The following is a 21,044-nucleotide window of genomic DNA, read 5'->3' on the forward strand; positions in this document are numbered from 1 at the left end:
CCTTGTAACAATTTTTCCAGGTTTTACTGCGTGCAGGACAAGTACAGTGAAGTCTTGAAAAAAGCCTGCATCAATTACTTTTACCTGAAAGGATGCACTATGTTCGGAGAGGGTACGAGCACTATCACCGTACTTAATTTCATTCTCCTCCACCTGTATTTTATGTAAAAATTACTGATCAGCCTTCGTGAATCCTTATAACGCTTGTGCATTGTAATAGCACGCATAGATGTTGTTTCTCTCATTCTCTCACTACTCCACGCACTCGGCAAATATTTATTGCTGGTGCGCCGCCTTTCACGCTTAAAAATTCCAAAATTCAGCTTATTTTGAATGCCATGTCACTCACTTCCTACTACCAGACATTCGATAAAAATTACATTCATTGTCGACTTGATTCGATTAAAACGTTCGGCTTTGTTTTGGTTTCGAATGTGTTCTCTAGACGGTGAGGCTCTAGAAGGAAACGAAACGCTAATCCATGAAATATTTTGATTTGTACCTATACTAACTGCATACCTTTGGATATTATAAGCTGTAACCTCTTCTTAGGCTTGTCCCCAGCGCCATGCAGTTACACCCGACGTTGTAGCTTTCTGCGGGATGCCTCTATGAACTCCTGTTAATCATAGGAAAATCAAACGGCCCCTGGCGGAGCAAATGTCACATTTTGCAAGAAAGATGCCGTTGCGCTCTCCTGGCTTCGGCTATTCGAAGTTAATGACTGATGGCATTGTGTTTACATTCGTCAACGGCTGTGCAGTTTTGATTTTTCATAGTAATTCCATCGGATTTCTTAGCCCCTTTATATAATAAGTTGTTTTCAACCATGTAAAGTTCTTGCGTTCGTTTTCCAAAATATTTTAAGCGTAGTAACATTCGCTTTGCAGCACTTCATTTTTGCTGTGCACACATTTGTCGCAAGCGGTATTTTTCCCATCGTTCGTGCCATTATTCGCAGATGACAATATTTTCGTGGTGAGGCACTGTACAGAGCTAATGGGGTTATGTTTGGCGCTCGTTAGTTCGTCACTGGAAATCAAAAAATAATGAAACAACATTAAGCTCATTACATACGACGGGCAACAGCCTTTCACTTTAGAACAAGCCCGCTTCTCACAATTTTCTTCTTTTCTTTTCATTTCGAATTTCAGAAGGATTGCGTCCTACATTAAATTAATTTGAACGTAATTGCTCGTTAATTGTGTTTTTGGCGAAAACTCATGTCGGAGCTTAAAAGCAAATACTGATAATATGACTGGTATAAATGTGTTTATAAATGTATTTATCGGTGAAGACTGGGATGCACGTGGTATTTCGCACATGAACGAGGAATGATCTGCCCATACATCGTTGTCGTCAAGCCCATCCCTGGACATGCTTCTCACTACTTTTAAAGGTAGGTGTAGTCTTTCATTTGCAAATTACTCTAATGTAACGATGGCCAAATTCCTATGAGCTACCCACAGCACGCTTCGGTGCCGTTTTCTATTTATTTTCCGGTTTTCCTCGGAAGTACTTGCGGTCCGCTGTGCCGTCAGACCCCCAAGACGAAGGAGTCAATTCTGCAATGTGGTTCACCTTCCCGTGTAACCTCTTTTCTATTAGCGGCCCGTAAGCTAGTACTGCAGTGCGCTATGCCTCGTAAACAACTTATACACGAGAAGGCTTATCTGGAAAGTGTCCTCGAACACATCTGTCACGCTCTTGCTTTATCACAGCATACTGGACAGTGTCCCCAGTCTTAGTTCGCACACTGTGCATTACCTTGACGAAAATTCTCCGTCATGCCCGTGAATGCTGGACGAGGCAGATAGGTACGAAAAAACTTTATTTGTTCATGAAGTAACCAAGTGAGGGGGGGGGGTGAAGAGGAAGCAGGACGACGATGATTCCACGGGCCGCTCTAGATGGCCGGGCATTGTTGAGCTTCGTTGACCCCTCGGGCCCAGACCACTGTCAGAATCTGTATCTCCGGCAGCGAGCTGCGCAGAGTAGCCTCCCATCGCTCCATATGTCCTAACCCTTGTCACGGGGGCTTGGGTTTGGGCAGTTCAGAGAGGTGTGATTAAATTCGGCTCTGGTGCTAGGACACAAGTTGCAGCGAGGAAACAGAAGAAAAGAATGCGTTTCTCCCTTCTCGTCCTCACGAAACGTAACTATCCTCAAGTTCCCCACGGTGCAGTTAACAATACGCGCCAGGTTTACCGCGCCTTTCCCCCTTCTTCGTAAGGCAACTGACTTCAAGTTCATTTATTCTATTGATGCTTCGGATGATGCTGAAATCGACTAACATTTCCGCTCGAACTCCAGTAATAAATGAGTGTTTTAATTTGTCCCCTGCAGCATACTTAAAAGTTTCCAGCTATCTTTAAGTTTAATTCAGGGTACTACTTGATTGAAGGCAAATTGTTGTCAACGCCGATGTCGGTGAAGAGATCGTCGTGTCTGCAGTAACTGCCAAAATACACTATTTTCACTGCTAATAACTTCCTCCCGAAGCCGAATTCGTGAATTTCCGAAAACGGACACCGCCACAGAGTGTTGGTCACGGAAGATATCACTGTTGTGTATCATGAACCCTTTGTGAAAAAAAGAACTGCGCAGCATACTGATGTCATGCCCGGATTCATGCCATGCTTGATTAGCTGAGATTAAATGCGATTCATAATTCTTGCCTTCATTCCCTTCAGTTTTGGACGCCTGATGCGTCCGCAGGAACCCCTCTGCACAAGAGTTATTTACCCCTTCGAGTTAAGCAGCTCTGAACCAAGGTCCGGTCGTGACCACTGGCAGTTTCATAGAGGTTAACGGATCGTGGCGTCGCCTATGAGCTGGCAGATCCAATACTGAGAGTGGCCTGCCAGTTTTGTGTCTGTCCTGAAGTCGGCAGTTTAGTAGCGCTGAGCAGTTCCTCTGAATGCGGCAGGTGGCGTTCACGTCTGCTAACCTCCGAGGTTGATGCCAGCACCAGGGCCAGTTTTGGTACATGGACACTGTTTACAACTGGCATTGGTGAATAACTCAGCACTGGTTTGCCTAGCGCCGGCTTTCGCCATGCTCGAAGTGGGCTCTGCAGAGAACACTCGACTGCTGCTGTCCTTCCTTCGCAGGCTCAAAGCGCAGAGACCGCGAATGGCGAGTTCCCTCACCACGACCTGAACATCAGACAGCTTGCGACGGAAGTTAGGACATCACGTTTTTCTCGGCGCCCAGGAATATCGAGGAGAAAGCGTCAAGAGATCGCATACAGTGGTCATGCTGTTTGGACGCGGTGTGTTTTAATGAACTGTTATGTGTTCTAATTCTGCCTATGTGTCTGTTTGTGCATGCCAATAAAAATAATGAATGAATAACACCTTTCATGCAAGGGAGGGATGCCTCTTTGTCGCTGTTCGGGAGTTAGGCGGGATAAGGGTGCATTTGCAGAAGTGGCATCTTGTCGGGACTAGAACACGGATATTTGTGCACACGCATACTCGCCTCGGTATCACAAGAATGCCTGCATAATAAATTCGCCATATCGAATGCGTATTTAGGTTTCGTATGAAAGAGTGAATAAAATTGAAAGGCTGTGCAGACTGACTTACAGTACCTTAACGGGCAGGGAAGCTTATTTTTCCAGTAGTTCGCGACAAGACCTGCCATCTAAAAAATGTCACCGCTCGACCACGTTCTGGTCAAAGACGTTCATTACGTGGCACATATACTTGTATCAAAGATAACTACTGCGATGTTATATTGAAAACTCTCATTCCGTTTTTCTTTGAATCCTCATCCAATGCTATATTTCGTCATGCCAAACGTCGCCAGTAGCCCGTGAGCGGAGACGGTACGTAAAGAAAGGAAAATGAAATGAGGCTGGATCGTCAGCGGGTGTGAATTTAGCTGGACCACACGTCCACAAATAGCAATTACTTGAGATGTACGATTTTTCAATCAGAAGTACAGCAAGTGAACGCAGGGTTTCCAATGGCGATGCACAAAACCGAAATCGACGACAAGCGGTTGTCCCAGAGGAAGTCTCTCACGCAACCATCGGTGCAAAAATGTTCTTAATTGTTTTTTCTTTCTTCCACGGCTGAAAGAAGTGACCGTAGCTCTACCGCGGAGAAATTACGCTCTGCCGACTCCATGGATTGATAACTTTGCCTCACAGCTCGCCTTGCCGCGTTGTATACGCGGCAATTTTGCCTTCAAATAATCTTTTCTTGACCAAAACGCAAAACATGCTCATGAGACATAGCAAATAATTTGCTAAAGACGGGGTTTTGGGCGGAACATAAAGGGTTAATTCGGTCAAGGAGATTCCAGCTTCCATCCATCGCGTGTTATATGTGTTTTATGTGTTGTGTCGTGTTACCCATTTTCATCAAATGCTTCTGTATAGAAACTATGCAGCGCAGCCTATCCGGATATTGGGATTTTAGTCCAACGTGTTTAAGGGTGGTCCCTAAAGGGAAGTTAAATTCGTAAATTATATAGCAAATACTCATTATAATCCATCCAAGCGAAGCCATACGGCCCCAAAGAAAAGATATGTAGAGCTTTCACAGAACTTTCACAGTAGGAGAAAAATTCGTCCTGATCCGAGGACCAACACGACCAGGACCTTATTACAAGTTGTGGCTCTATGCCACTGACAGAATGGCAGCAAGCTGCAGTGCCCGCCGCCACGCCCACACGGCGCCTGTCACGTGCTCTCTGTCCTGTCGCCGCTCTCAGTCGGGCGCTGCGAACGTAACCCCCGTGAAAGCCAAAGCGAAAGCGAAGAGCACGAGCCTGCCTACTGGCTCAAGCCGAGCCACGCGCGCTGCCGCGTGCTGAAAGTAGGAGGTGTAAAGGATAGGAGAGCAAAGATAGAAAGAAAAGGCGCGTGCTATTATGCCCCAGGAGGGAGAGAGAGAGAGAGAGAAAAACTTTATTGTTGGAGAGGACGTCGGGGCACGCACCTGGGTCTCCGCACGACCCCACTGCACTCAAGTGTTTATGTCCCTAAGGTCCATAACACTGGCAGACCGGCCGGTGGCGATTGTCTGCACGGCCGGGTCCTCCGAGCGCAGCAGGGTCTCCCAGTCCTCCCCGGTCTTGAGGTCCTCTAGGCCGCGCGGGGGAGGGTCCGCCGGGCAGAGGGAGAGGATGTGGAGGGAAGAGGCGAATGGTTCTGGGCGCAGGGTGCAGGCAAGAGTGGGGAAGGAGGGGAGATAGTGGGCTAGCGTCAGGGGGGAGGGGAGTGTGTGTGTCTGTAGTTTGCGCCAGAGTGTTGCGTGTTTATTATCTAGGGAGGGGTGGGGAGGGGGGTAGAGCTGGCGCGAGGCTCTGCAGGCCTGTGTCATCTCGCTGAACGAGTGCATTCGCTCCCTCGCGAATCCCCGATCCGAGGCCACCTGAACCGGGTTTAAAGAACCTCGGGCTAAAAGGTTGGCGGCCTCGTTTCCGGGATTTCCGGAGTGCGCAGGCACCCATATAAGCTCTACATGGCGGGGGGGGGTGCATAGGGCGAGCCCAGTATGCCAAAAGCAGGGACGTGGACTCGGCCTCACGCAAAATTTAGAATTGCAGTTTTAGAGTCTGTTAAAATGTACTGGGCTTCCGTGCGGGTGATGGCAATTGCGATGGCGGCTTCCTCTGCAGCCTCTGGGGTGGTGTCAGGGGGGGAGAGGTATTGTGAGGAGGGCGGATGAAGAGCAGTCCACCACGGCTGCGGTTGCTTCGTCACCCGTGCAGGCGTTATCCACCCATACGGCGTCCGGCTCGGAGCCGTACACTCGGTGGATTGCCTTCGCACGGGCTCTGCGGCGCTGCTCATGGTGGGAGGGGTCATATTTTTTGGCAGTGGCTTGATGACCAGCTCTCGGTGCAGGGATCGAGGAATGGGGAGGAGGGTTGGGTCGTTGGTCGGTATTCTGATTCCGAGGGAGTCCAGGATATACCGGCCTGTGGAGGTTTGTGTAAGCCTTATGTATTAGGCCTGTCGATGGGTCTCCACGAGTTCCCCGATCGTGTTGTGGAGGCCCAGGCCTAGTATTCTGTCTGTGGGGGTGTTGAGGGGAAGATGAAGTGCGACTTTGAATGCCCTGCGGATCAAGGCATCCAAAGCATTTATGTCGTGTTTGGATAGTTCTAGGTATGGGGTAGTGTAGAGCACACGGCTGAGGACAAAGGCTTGAATGAGGCGACAGAGGTCGCGCTCTTTCATGCCTTTATGATGGCCCGAAACTCTGCGGATGAGATGCGATATCGCGCCTGCACCCTGCTTGAGTTTCTTGAGGGTGGTGGTGTTTTTGCCATCGTTCTGGATATGCAGGCCCAATACGCGGAGGGTGTCAACCTCCGGTATCGGGTCCCCTTTCAGTTCGATGGAAATGGGGGAGCGGGGGGAGCGTTTGTTCTTTGGCCGGATGAGGAGCAGTTCGGACTTCTCTGGGGAGCAAGACAGTCCGATGTTCTGTGCATAAGTTTGGGTGAGGGTGGCTGCTTCCTGTAAGGTGTTCTCTATGCCGCCGTCACTGCCGTGGGTGGTTCACAGTGTGATGTCGTCGGCATAAAGAGTGTGATTAAGGTGGGGGAGAGTTGCCAATTTTTGGGCGAGGGGGATGAGGGTGATGTTAAAGAGGAAGGGGGAGAGGACGGACCCTTGAGGGGTCCCGATTCTCTGAAGCATGTAGGAGGGGGAAGAGAGAGGTCCAAAAGTATCTCGGCCGTGTGGTCAGTGAGGAATGCTTGAATGTAGGTGTACGTGCGCGTACCCACATTCAATGGAGATAGGGCAGTCATAATCGCCTGATTTTCGATGCGATCAAAAGCTTTGGAGAGATCCAAAGCTAAGACTGCCTTTGTGTGACCAGGTAGAAGCGGGTCGAAAATGTCATGTGTGAGTTGCAGCATGGCGTCCTGTGCGGATAGATGGGGGCGCAATCCCACCATGCTATTGGGGTATAGATTGTTGTCCGCCATGTGCGTTGTGAGTCTTGCTAACACAACATGCTCGAAGAGCTTTCCGAGGCATGAGGTTAGCGAAATCGGGCGAAAGTTTTGAAGTGTAAGTGTTTTGTTGCGTTTGGGTATGAATATTACCTTCGCGTGGCGCCAGGACTGCGGGAGGATACCCTCCCTCCAGCACTGGTTGAAGTATTGCGTAATTTGGGTGATCGATTGGTGGTCCAGATTACAGAGCATGGAGTTTGTGATTTGGTCTGCACCAGGGCCGAGTTGGTTCGGAGAGTCAGAAGGGCCGCTCTGACTTCCGTCTCAGTACCCCAAGGTTCTGTACTTGCTCCCCTCCTATTCTTAATCTACATAAACGACACCCTCAAACCTGGTTTGTAATGTTCGTCTGTTTGCAGACGACTGCGTTATTTACCACACGATTTCCAACACCTTTGACCAATCACAGCTGCAAAACGACATTGACACAGTGCATGCCTGGTGCGATGACTGGCTAATGTCGCTTAATCCTAATAAATGTAAACTCGTATCTTTTCACCGCCGGCGTAACCCCCATATTTTCTCTTACTCCGTTGCTAACGTTCCACTAGAATCTGTATACTCATACAAGTACCTAGGTGTCACCTTGTGCCAGGATCTCTCCTGGCGCTCTGATGTAACGAACATCGTCGCATCAGCTAACCGGTCATTGGGTTTTTTGAAACGTCACCTACGGCACGCCCCTCAAAGTATTAAACTTCTCGCCTACCAATCACTCATTCGACCAAAACTAGAATACGCATCTGCTATCTGGAGCCCGCAACAAGCATATCTCATCAGTTCACTAGAATCTGTCCAAAATCGCGCCACGAGGTTCATTCATTCTGCCTATTCATACGACATCAGTGTATCGTCACTTAAACGACAATCAGGTTTATCAACTCTTGCCCATCGTCGTCGCATTGCTTCTCTTAGTCTGTTTCATAAGTTTTTTTACAGTTCCCTCGGACAACCACCCTACATCACACCGCCCGCTCGCATATCTCATCGCACCGGCCATCCACTGCAAGTGTCATGCCAACGCTCCCGCACCGTCACTTTTTCCGCATCCTTTTTTCTTCGCACTGCTAAAGACTGGAATGGCCTTCCCCACGACGTTGATGCCATCACCTGCCAATCAAGTTTTGTGAACAATTTAAATATGCATTTCATAAATATCATGTAAGCAACCATATTCAACCCATATTTGTACTCCCACCCCTTATGTAACACCCCCAAAGTGGGGTCTTTAAGGTAATAAAGTGAAGTGAAGTGAAGTGATGTCTGTGTCGAGTGTTAGATTGGCTGGTCCTGTGTAGGTGGTTAGAGGCGTGGGGGCACCCGGAGAGGTGTATGTGTTCTGAAGTGTGTTTATGAGGGCCTCGGGATCGTCAATATGTTGGTGTGTGAGGCGTGTCACGTGGTGTTGTGTTGATTTGGTGTTTGTGGGGTCGATGAGGTGTCGGAGGAGTTGCCATGCTCGTTTGCTGGACAGGTTTCCGGCGATGCCGTCATATATCTGTCCCCAGTTGGATCGGCAGAGCTCCTCCGAGTGTTGTTGGATTTTTGTCTGCAGCGCGGCCAGCCGCTTTTTAAGTGTCTTGTTATATTTATTGCCTTTCCAGCGTTCCAGGAGGCTGTGATAAGCCTCCCAGAGGTGGGCTAGGTGTGTGTCCAGGGTAGGGGTTTCGGAGGTCGTTTCAATGTGTTGCGTGTAGTGGTGAACGTCATGTTTGAGTGATTGCACCCAGGCGTCGATCTCTGTGATAGGAGTGTCTGGGTAAGCGGTGCGTGCAGCGCGAAGTGCGTGCCAGTTAACCAGTTTATGTGTTGTATATGAGTGACGGGGTAGTTTGTACGGGACAGTGATTTGTATAATGTAATGATCACTGCCCAATGTATGTTGAGTTCTGTTCCAGGTAACACCGCGGATGTAGCGGCTCAGCGTCAGGTCCGGACTGGTGTCCATGCTGACACTGTTGCCGATCCGCGTGGGCATCTGAAACGTGCTGTGAACAGTGAGCTGGAGGTTCTGCAGGAGCAGCCACAGCCTGCGACCTCGATGTGTCGTGGTTGTGTATCCCCAGTCAGTATGTTGACTGTTGAAGTCCCCACCAATTAATAGAGGATGTTTCCCTGCTAGGTAGTGTAGCTCTCGCAGAAGGGATTCTAATGAGGCCATCGGGTGGGACGGGGGGTGGTATATATTTGCTATAAAGATTGAAGGAAGTGTATGTGTGTTATGTATAAGTTCAGTGATGATGCAGGGTGTCTCAGACGTGATGTGAAGAGTTTTATAGGAGAGGCTGCGGTGGATGAGTGTGGACGCCCTGGGCTTGCTAGTGGTGTCTGAGTGTGTAGATGTGTAGCTGGGGAGGGTTGCCCGGTGTGCAGTCTCCTGGAGAAGAAGTATATGGGGAGTGGGCGTGAGGGTGGGAAGGAGAAGTTGCAGAGGTGCGCGCTTGGCCCGGAAACCGCGGCAGTTCCAAGTCAAAATAGGGAGAGAATTAGTGTTCCACCCCGCCATATTGGAGAGTCGGGGGGTTGAGGAGGGGAGTGAGACGGGTGTCAATTGGTATGTGTTCAGCAAAGGGGGTTTGTGCTTGCAGAGGTAGGGGGAGGAGTGGAGGTGGTCTGAATTTAGGTGAAGCGATGGGTAAGGTTATGTTCCATGAGCTCCATCATCTTGGTAAGCATAGCGTCTATGCGCTGCTCAAGTCTTTCGGTGAGGGTGGCGGCAAGCTGATGGAATCTGGCCTCAAGGCGGGCGTCTAGCTCTTTTAGTTTGTGGTAAAATTTGGCATCCAGTGCAGCGAATTTAGTGTCTATTTCTAGGGGTATGGGAGGCGGTGTGGCGTCTGAGGTGCGCTGCTTCTTTGCAGGAGGGGTGCCCGAAGTGTCTGTGGATGGGGATGTCTGGTTAACGAGAGGGGGTGCGACTTGAGTAGGCAGAGAAGGTGTGGGGCTGCTTAAAAGGGAGGAGAGACGGCTTACCTCGTCGCGCAAGGCCCGGAGTTCCTTTTCTCTCGAATCTTCTTGGGAGGACTGGGGTGGCGGGGGATGATGGGTGGCGTTGCCGGAAACGCGGTCCGCCCAAGTGAGACGTGAGGCGCTTTTGCTGCTGTTCTGTCGGTTTATGGAACTTGACCGGGAAGCCGTCGAGCTGCGTGCGTTGGTTGTGCTTTGTTGATCACGGCGAGACAGCCGCGATTTAGACGGAGGAGAGAAAGCGTTCCTCGGGGACGCTAGTTTACGGCCCCGTGCTTTGCAGTTCCCAGTTCCGGTCATATGTGGGCCCCCACAGAGAATGCAGCTGGGGGTACATGATGGCACATCTTCTTCGGGATGGGATTTCCCGCAGCGGGGACATTTATGAGATCTTGGGTGGACACACACATCCGCCCGGTGGCCTGGGACGCGGCAGTTCGTGCAGGCGTCTATATGCCCTCGGTACGGTGTACACCTGTGGAGGGCTCCTCCCTAAAGAATGACGCGTGGCACAGGTCCATCACGAAAGGTGACTAGAATGGAACGCGTGGCCCCCATTCGGCGGGCGTCCACGATGGGGGCTTCCGGGTTGCCGGTGATGAGGTCCTGGAGAAGAGCTGTCGGGGTCTCGTTCCAGTATGCATTGGAGATTACTCCGCGTACCGCTTGGTGTTGGATTAAGGTTATGCGAACTAGCGCGAGTGCATCAGCTTGTAGGGGCGTGCTTACTGTGCACGTGTTGTTGACTGGGTGAACCCTGATTTGGGTACGCGTTGGTTCTTGAAGCTGGGACGCCGCTCGGAGGATGGTTTCCCGTAGTAGGCGGGCCGGAAGCAGGTTCAGCTGCAGCCCGCCTCGAGACCTGAAGATGATCTTGTAGTCAGCAGCCGGGAGCGGCGGCTGCTGCCGCGAACGCTGCGCAGCTGCGCGCGTTGCTTGCAGGTGCGACTTGTCAGGGCCTGCAGTAGGTGAGATGGCGGCACCGCTTGCAGACGCTGCGGTTTCCTGGCTTGTTGACGTACAGCGGTCCCTGGAGCGGGCAGGCTCACTAAAGATGTGAGTCCAGTCCCTTGGCCGATCCCGGAGGCAGTGCAATATCGGGCCGACCTATGCCAGAGTGCTTCAAGTCAAGCACACCGCCATAATTCAAAAATAAGTTTAATATCTTAGATCCAAGGACCAGCTGCAGGTATTAAATCAGGTAACAGGTATGAGCCATAGCATGAGCCATCGCTGAAACGCTGTTCTCTCGCGATTCTTGCTGTTCTCGCGATTCTTGCAACTACATGCAACACTGGAATGTAAACTTTACTTACAAGAACTAACTTTTTTCTCAGTGCATCTGCACAGCTTGAAAACAATTTTAAGCGGCGTTTCCTCATATCACATCCTGCGTTCCTCTTTATTTTCAACTTCAATTTCACACCAAAATTTTTGGAAAAGTACTCATATTCTAAAAGGTAATGCGCCGTTTTTTCCTGTGTGGCAGATTCAAAAGCTAGGGGACGCTTTAGCAAAATTGGACAAGTGTCGACATGCTTTTCATTCGTTTTTTACTAGCATTGATTTTTGCTACGCTGAAGCAGATAAAAAAAGCATAGCATGGTTAGAGCAAGCAAGAAACTTACAAAGAAATGATATCTCCAGATAGACCAACTAAAGTAAAGGAAGAAGAACCAGTTTCATTATGCTGTTTTTACCTCTTTACTCTCTTTAGTTCTTTGCCTCTACTCTCTCGCCGGAGAGCACGCCTAGAAATTTACATTACCATGTCGGGTCTCACTTTCTCGGTTCCCCTCCTCCTTTCTTTCGGCGCGAGCGCCAGGCGTTTTCCATTGCATAAAGTTTGCGAATTCCACCACAATTACATAATAGCTACCGGTAAATTCCCTTACTAAATGCGGCTACGTTTTTATGGAGGCAAAAAGCTAAGGCGCCCGTGTGCTGTGCGATGTCAGTGCACGTTAAAGATCCCCAGGTGGTTGAAATTATTCCGGAGCCCTCCACTACGGCACTTCTCTCTTCCTTTCTTCTTTCACTCCCTCCTTTATCCCTTCCCTTACGGCGCGGTTCAGGTGTCCAAATCACTTGGACTCCTGGGCACGAGGGGCTCGAGGGAAACGAGGCCGCGGACAGTCTAGCTCGAGGATATACTAACAGAGCGACTAACCTCCCCGACCTCACCCCTCTCCCCTCTACGTCCGGCGAGCGCCCCCTCCTTCTCCGAACACAAAGACAAGTCTATCCCCCACCACACCGTAAGCTAACGGCGGCAGAGGCGAGGGAATGGCGACAACTACAGACGAACACCTTTCCTAACCTACACAAGTACGACGTCATCTTCCCCGACAGATATGACAGCATCTGCCCCTGGTGTGGCGGAATTCCAACAATATATCATGTAACATGGGGCTGCTCCGGTCCCAAGCCCCCCGAACTGGACAAACATCACTCCGAGGAACAGTGGGAGTCTGCCCTGCTCAGCTCTGACTTGGCGATGCAGCGAAAGCTGATATCCCAAGCAAGAGCAACTGCTGTGGACATTGGGGTCCTGAAATAAGGACTCCACCCAAAATCTGTATTTTCGCCTCTCTATCCTACCTTTTTGGAATAAATGTTTTCACTACTACAGGTGTCCAACGATATATGAGACAGATACTGCGCGTTTCCTTTCCCCCAAAACCAATTATTATTATTATTGTAAGGAGAGTGCCATCTACATCGTCTGAAAATCGATGCCAGATTCTTGCGCGTCCACGGGGCACGTCAGAAAAACAGTGGTGAGCTCATATATTAAAAGGAGGGAGATTCGAACACATCATTCGGTCGAGTAATTTCCCCATCTACTTCGCACCTTCTTCCGGACTTCTTTACCAGCGTAACCCCATTAGATTATGGTTTCACGTTGGCGTTGTGTATTTTATAAAAAAAAATGACGAAAAAGGAGATAAAGACGAAGTATTTTCCCTGATTTTATCTAAAGGAAGAGAAAGAAGAATAGATGACTTTAACTAGTAATTGTTGTTTATTTTTTAAAAGAAATAAGCGAAGAAGATGAGAATTGCCGGTAGTTACTGTTTATTTGGCACAAATAAAAGCGCTTACTCTTCTGGTCGCAAAAGATTCAGAAGAGGACGGCGAAGGCGAAGATTAAAGACAGTGTCATCTTGGTTAAATATTTTACAACCTGGCTGTTGAGGCATGTGGCCGTCGATTTTATTAAATCTGCTTTAGGGAAAAAATATTAGGGGCCATAAAAACATTGAAGATCCGCCAAAGGTTTTTAGGCTCAAGAATTTTCAAGGAAAGCACAAAATATGGGGCAAAAGTGTGACACACTGTAAAAAACTAAGCATGACGGCAATAACCCATCTGAGGAACACGAACACAGCCATCGTCCTGTGCGTACATGCACACGATCTCAAGTCAGAAAGCGCGTGGATGTCGGCGTGCTTTCTTCTTATCTGGCACAGCTGTCCAAATTCCCACAGTTGTGAACGCCCAAAAACAAAGAGGCTCAGTGAACCAAGAAGCAACGCGACTGTTTATTTGCACGGAGTGCATGAGGCATGTACTCAATTACGGTGACTTGTGTAGCTGGGTGCATGGGACCAACTTCCCTCTGGACATTATTATTTTTATTTCTTTTCATTGGTTGGTTGGTAACAACTTTATTCAAAAGTCCTGTAGAGCTTTTGCCGACGGGGTCTTAGGTTTCCCACGTGGGGACGTCGAGGTGTTGCCTCGCCGTCGCCTCGCGGGCTTGCTGGACGGCCCAGAGTTGGTCACCGAGGCTTGGGCTGCGCAAGGCAGCGGCCCACCGCGGCGGGAGGGTTCCGGAGTTAGCACCGTCAGGGTTTTTGCTACAGTCCAGAGCATGTGGGGTAAAGTTGCTATAGCAGTGTGGCAGTCCTTGCATATATTCGTCGGGTATGTTCCGGGGTAGAGTCTGGTATTGTGCCGGGTTGGGGTACGTGAGCGTCTGCAGTTGTCTGAGGGCCATCGCGTGCGCCCTGTCCAGCTTGTCGTTGGGCGGAGGGAAGGTTCGGCGGGCCAGGCTGATGGCCTTGGTAATTTCGTTGTAGCTGGTAAAACAGTCTTTGGTGGTATCTCATGGACGACGGCCGCCGGCGCGGCTCGCGAGCTCACGTGCCTTGGTGTGTGCCGTTTCGTTTCGGTTGTGATATGTGTTCGATACTTCTCCCATGTGCGCCGGGAAAAACTGGATTCTGGTTTGTAAAGTTTCCTCCCACTGGACTTTTCGATTGCTCAGGATTCGGGCCGCTGTCTGTGAGATCCATCCTTTGGCGAAGTTTTTGACCGTCTGTCGCGAGTCGCAGAGAACTGTGGTGCACGTCGGATCCGTGAGGGCGAGGGCCACCGCCGCTTCCTCCGCTTCTTTTCATCTGCGCAAACTAATTTATGTATCCGTAAACATTTATCACACAATAATGCAAGAAATATCTCTGAGCCACTATTATAGTTTGTTTTTGAGGAAATAAAAGGGCGAGTATCTGTCTCAAATATCGGCGGACACCTGAACCGCGCTGTAAGGAAAGGGATAAAGGAGGGAGTGAAAAAGAAAGGGAGAAAGAAGTGCTGTAGTGGAGGGCTCCAGAATAATTTAGACCACCTGGGGATCTTGAACGTGCACTGACATCGCACAGCACACGGGTGCCTTAGCGTTTTGCCTCCATAAAAAAGCAGCAGCCGCGGTCGGGTTGGAACACGGGAACTCCAAAAATACTGCCTCACAGGAAAAAGAAAAAGAGACAGGTACTTTACATAGAAAAAACTCTAATAAACTTCTTTAATCTAGAAAGCTGGGAAGGCATGCGGAATCAGAAGACTTTGACAAGATGGTGAAGACCAGGACACCGGAAGCAAATGAACAGGCCACGAATACATACACAGATAATATAATCAGGTTAGTGATAGCAAGGATATGTTGAAAGATTTTACTTCAAGACGACATCCCGTGAAAATGCTTGTAAATCAAGAAGTGCAAGGTTTTTTAAAGTGGAGAGCTGCTAACACGATTATAAGATGATTATTGTAAGTAGAGAATTAGTGCAACAATTTTTCTGTAAGTCAAGATTTAGTAACACAACCGTATTGTACGAAATAAAAAGCCATTAGCCGAGCCCCCCTGGGCTGCGAACCTCTGACGATTGTAGTAGGTCCCCCCCCCCACCCCTCTTCTTTCTTTTTTTGTGCCATGCAAAATTTTGTTTTTCATTTCTATTATATCTTTAAATTTGTTTAGGTACGCTGTGCTGTAGGCGGTGCGGGAAGGCCATCGTTATTTTTATTCCTTTATATTGCAACCTCTAAAGTGTGTCTCATCTATATAGCCGTGCGGGCGAGGCAAATTTGCTTTCACGTGTTTTTTGAGCTTCCCCCTAAAGACTCTCTGAGGGAGCATAAAGAAAAAAATCGGCATGCGTGTCAGCCTACCTTTGAACGCACTGCCGAGATTGCCTCTGTCAATTACAATTTGAGGCCACCATGGTGGTGTTCGAGTGAAACAATGGTCCCACAAGACCATTTTGTAGCACATCCAATTATGATAATTGGCGATGATTGCACGAGCAGCCCGTCCGTGTCCCTGCCATAAAAGCAAGCAGCTTTTTCTTAACATGCACAAGAGGATGTGGTGACGTTTGTGCGGCTGTTGTGGTTACTCTAGGCTTTCATTTCATAAGGGTAACAGTTAGGTCCGATTTAACGATAACACTTGTGTGCGTGGCTCAGTGGTTAGGGCGCTCGACTACTGATCCGGAGTTCCGGGTTCGAACCCGACCGCGACGGCTGCCTTTTTATGGAGGAAAAACGCTAAGGCGCCCGTGTGCTGCACGATGTCAGTGCACGTTAAAGATCCCCATGTGGTCTAAATTATCCCGGAGCCCACCACTACGGCACCTCTTTTTTCCGTTACTATTTCACTCCCTGCTTTCCCCCTTACCTTACGGTGCGGTTCAGTTGTCCAACGGTATAGGAGAGAGATATTGCGCCATTTACTTTCCCCAAAAAACCAATTATTATTATTATTATTATTAATATTGTTGTTGTTGTTGTTGTTGTGTGTGCGTGGGGCAGCGAAAGCTATTATAGAGACACTATCTGTGGAAAAGCATCCCGGTGCACACTCCTTCCCCCCTCCCTTATGTCACACTTAATTTATCCCTCCTCATAATAATAATAATTGATATTTGGGGAGTGAGTGGGTTAAAACTTTATTGAATCTTTCAAGGGTTTCGCGGTTATGAAGTCTCCGTCGTCTTCTCTGGCGCTGGCGACTTGAGGCTTCTCGTCAGCAAGGGTGGGCCCCTATTCCAAGGCTCCACTCAGTCGTGCTGCATCATTCGCGTGCTGCACTAAGGCCCTTTGGGTCGTGAGCTCGCCGCTGGTGATAATTCAGGCAAAAGTTTAACTCACTTGATAATACACCCATTTCCGCGCAAGGCTACACAGTATGGTCCCAACAGCTGCTGGCACACCTTTCCTCGCATGAAACACACATCCAGCTCTCAGAGGCGGTCACGGACGTGGATAACCACCTTCTACACCTCTGGGAAGCCCGTCGCAGCCTCGTCCGCCGTTGGCGACGCCAGAAACACAACAGAAAGCTTAAAGCTCGAATTGCCGAGCTTACCCAGAAAGCGGCAGAGTACGCGGCCCAACTCGCCGACTCCAACTGGGTAGATAGATGCAACACGGCCGCGCGACAAATGTCCAGCCGAAACACTTGGCGTCTCTTTCGAGCCCTACTCGACCCAACCCAAACACGAACCGAAACACAAAAACATTTGCAGCGAGCCATGCACCATTTTCCTGGCAACACGACTCAACTGGCACAGAAACTTCAGGACCAGTATCTGTGTACAGCCCAAGAACCCCGTGGATCTGCGTACTCTTATGCAGGCAGAGAGAACACGGAGCTGGATCAACCTTTCCAGCTCCATGATCTGCGGGCGACTCTCGCCAAAATGAAACGGGGCACTGCGCCAGGACGGGATAAGGTCACCGTCAAGCTTTTGACGAACCTGCCCGACTTGGCATACCAGTCCCTCCTGGAATACGTCAATGCGATTTGGCGCGGGGACACCCCCCTGCCAATCGAATGGAAAACGGCTTTGGTGACTTTTATTCCTAAAGCTGGCAAACCAATTGACACAGATAACCTCCGCCCCATCTCTCTCACCTCATGTGTGGGCAAACTAATGGAGACGATGGTGCGGGATCGGTTATCTACATATCTTGAACACAAACAAGTCTTTGCGAGCACCATGTTCGGATTCCGCCCACGCAGATCCGCACAGGATGTCCTCCTGCAACTCAATCGGGAAGTCCTTGACCCCCTCGAATGCCCCCATAATGACCCGGTAGTACTCGCCCTGGATCTTAAAGGGGCATTTGACAATGTAACACATGAGATCATACTCACTAACCTAAGTCACACCGACTGTGGCCTCAACACATTCCAATACATAAGCCAATTTTTAATGGATCGTCAATCCTACATTCGAATTCAAGATAGAGACCATGGTCCTTACCTACTCGGCACGTGGGGAACCCCTCAAGGTGCGGTACTTTCCCCGCTGCTCTTTAATCTGGCCATGATGCACCTGTCGGCCCAGCTGAGTGGTGTCGCCGGCGTGCAGCACGCCATGTACGCCGATGACACCACTCTGTGGGCCACACAGGGCAGCACAGGAGACATTGAAACCAGCCTGCAAACAGCGGCGACGATAGTAGACCGCCACGCCCGCCGCTGCGGTCTTCAATGTTCCCCTCAAAAATCGGAATTTGTGCACCTCCGCCCCTCACAGAAGTGCACAACTAAAATATCTCTCTCTCTTGAGAGCGGTCCCATACGCGAAAGTGATGAGATACGGGTACTCGGACTCTACATCCACAAACACAGGCGGCCAGACACTACATTGGCCAAACTCCGTAAGGTGGGGGACCAGGTGGGCCGCATGGTCCGCCGGGTTTCCAACAAACGCGGAGGGTTACGAAGTAAGGATGCCTTGCGGCTGGCAAACAACTTCGTAACTAGTCGAATTCTCTATTCGACTCCTTATCTCCACCTACGGAAACAAGAGGAGGACGCCCTTGAGGTCATCCTTCGCAAAATTGTTAAACGTGCCCTTGACCTCCCCATCACTACTTCAAACAGCCGGCTTATGGCTCTTGGGGTGGTGAACACTTTCCGGGAGCTCCGGGAGGCGCACCTTACAAACCAGTACACGCGCCTGTGGCTAACGGAGTCGGGTCGCCGCCTTCTTGCTCGACTCCATATCCAACACACCCCTCCAATGGAAGACAGGTTTCGTATCCCGGAACTGTGGAGACGTGCCCTCCACGTGCGGCCTCTTCCAGCAAACATGTCACACGAAGCCCATAATGGTCGGCGCCTGGCACGAGCGGAAGCGCTAGCCCGATATTATGGCAACAAAACAGGTGTCTACTACGTGGACGCCTCCGGCCCTCACCACGGGGGATGGTACACGGCCGCGGTAGTTCACAACAGCAACACAGTTAACGGCCTAACTTTCAGAGCCCGCAGTGTAACACAAGCAGAAGAGGTCGCGATTGCTCTCGCGGCCTCACATTCCAATTCAAAATACATAATCACCGACTCGCGAGGGGCCTGTCGGAACGTCGAACAAGGCTGCACTCCCTTCCTAGCCTATCGAATATACCAAAATTGCATACGGGATACGGACCCCGCACACCGTTACCTCATATGGGCCCCTGCTCATCAGGGGTTGGCAGGAAACGAGGCAGCAGACGCAGCCGCCCGCGCGCTCTCTCACCGGGCTGTTTTCTCCTCCCCATCCGATCAGGAACCCGATTTTAATCCGGTCTATATATTCAAAGATATTACAACATATTATCAAAATTGTCATCGCCTTTACCCTAGTCCATGTAAAGGCCTGAAGAAGGCGGATGAGCGGCTCCTTCTCCGCCTTCTCACCAATACATTGCTGTGCCCGGCAGCGCTAAAACATTTTGACCCCTCCATTAGTGGCAGCTGCCCACACTGTAGTGCAGTGTCCTCTGACACCTATCACATGGTTTGGGCCTGCCCCTCCAATCCCGCTATTCCCCCCATCCCCAACCCAACCCGGGAGGACTGGGAGGCGACCCTGCTCGGCTGCCACGACTTACAGGCCCAAGAAGCCTTAGTCGGGCGCGCCCGGGCGGCGGCAACCGCCACTGGGGTCCCATACTAGGGACCTCCACCTAGTGCTTGTACGGATCGGTCCCTTACGGGCTGATCAAACATACCTCCTATTCATCCGTAATAAATGTTTTCACCACCACCACCACCGCCGCTGGTGAGCCGACTCTCCCATTGCTCCGCACTCGGGTGTTCGTGTTGGTGGAATGATTTGTTGCGTTCGCACTCCCACGTGATATGGTAAAGTGTAGGTGTGGCATCGCACCAAGGGCAGGTGGCTCTGCATTGTGTCGGGAACAGCTTATTAAGTATGTATAGGATAGGAAAGGAGTTGGTCTGTAATCTGCGCCAGCCGGTCGCTTCCTCCTTTGTTAGGGCTTTGTGTGGTGGTGGATATCTAATTCTACCTCCCCTATGCAAGTTAAAGGTCTCTGCGTATCCCCCCTCGCAAGCCTGTAGGCTGAGCTCGGGAGCATTTGACTGCCCTGCTCGGAATGCGTTACCTCGAGCTAGGCTGTCTGCCCTTTCGTTGCCCCCTATGCCCGCGTGGCCCGGGATCCAGATTAGGTTATGCCTGGGTTTCTCCTCGGCGGAGGTTACCCCGCTGAGTATTGTAAGGGCTGTTCTGCTGATCCTGCCCCTCGTGTAGTTCCTGCACGTCTCCTTCGCGTCCGTCAGTATGTTGAGAGATCGGCCCGTTCTGTAGCCTTCTGCTGCCGCCAGCGCAACGGCAATCTCTTCGGCCTCCGCTGTGCCGGCGATCTTTGCCGTGGCACACGTGATCATGTTTCCTTCCTTGTTTACCACTACCGTCGCGGCTACGCGTTCTCTCTCGCGCGGATATACGGCAGCGTCCGTGTATACGGTGTTGTCTAACTGGGCTAGCGTTCTTTCTACGTACTCGGCCCTCGCTTTTCGTCTGTTTTCGTGAAGATTGGGGTCCATGTTTTTCGGCAATGGTCCCACGTTAATGGTTTTCATAAGGTGGTCCTGTACGTCCGCGTATCTGGCTACTAGTCCGCTCGTGTCCCGACGCAACCTTCTTAGGAGCGCTCGTCCTGGAAAAGAAATGGCACGGTATCTGTCTCATATATCGTTAGACATCTGAACCGCGCCGTAAGGGAAGGGATGAAGGAGGGATTGAAAGAATAAAGGAAAAAAGAGGTGCCGTAATGGAGGGCTCCGGAATAATTTCGACCACCTAAGGATCTTTAACTTGCACTGACATCGCACAGCACACGGGCGGCCTAGCGTCTTTCCTCCTTAAAAACGCAACCGCCGTGATCGGCCCTCCTGCATTCGCGATTTTCAGGACCTAGACGGGGCGCCTCAATTGATTCAATATGGTGACGTTACGGAGGAATGCTCCAGACATCAACCTAGGTAGAGTCGTGTTTGTTTTAAAATATCACGAGAAAACTCGTGCTTGTTTGTCGATGTTTCCATCCTCGTACGAGCAAAAAAGTCTTCTTTCTCGAGGGGGTAAAAAAAACGACGCGCAAGGACCCCCCCCCTCTCTCTCTCTCTGGCATTGAAAACGTCCGGCGTGAAACATTAGGGGTACGAGGTCGACGCGGGACTCGGAGACAATTTAATATCGATGACAATGACGATGGAAGCTCTTGTAGAAGGGCGGATGACAAAACTGGAAGTTCCTCAAAAAGCAATGATTATCCATTTGCCATGCTGATCCACAAAAAAAGCTAGAAAAGTTTGCCAGTCGCTATAGCTTAAGTTTTACCTTATAAACATGTGCCTTTTTGTGCTTTTATGTGGTCATGAATTTCATTAATGAATGAATTTTGAATAACCATGCGTTACTTAAAATGTGCTTTTCAGAGCAGTGTGTTCTTAGAGCAGATAACCACGCCTCGTGCTCTATGTTCATAAACGGGGGATG

The sequence above is a fragment of the Amblyomma americanum genome, chromosome 3, assembly GCF_052857255.1.
Source record: "Amblyomma americanum isolate KBUSLIRL-KWMA chromosome 3, ASM5285725v1, whole genome shotgun sequence".
In the NCBI taxonomy this organism is placed as follows: Eukaryota; Metazoa; Arthropoda; class Arachnida; order Ixodida; family Ixodidae; genus Amblyomma; species Amblyomma americanum.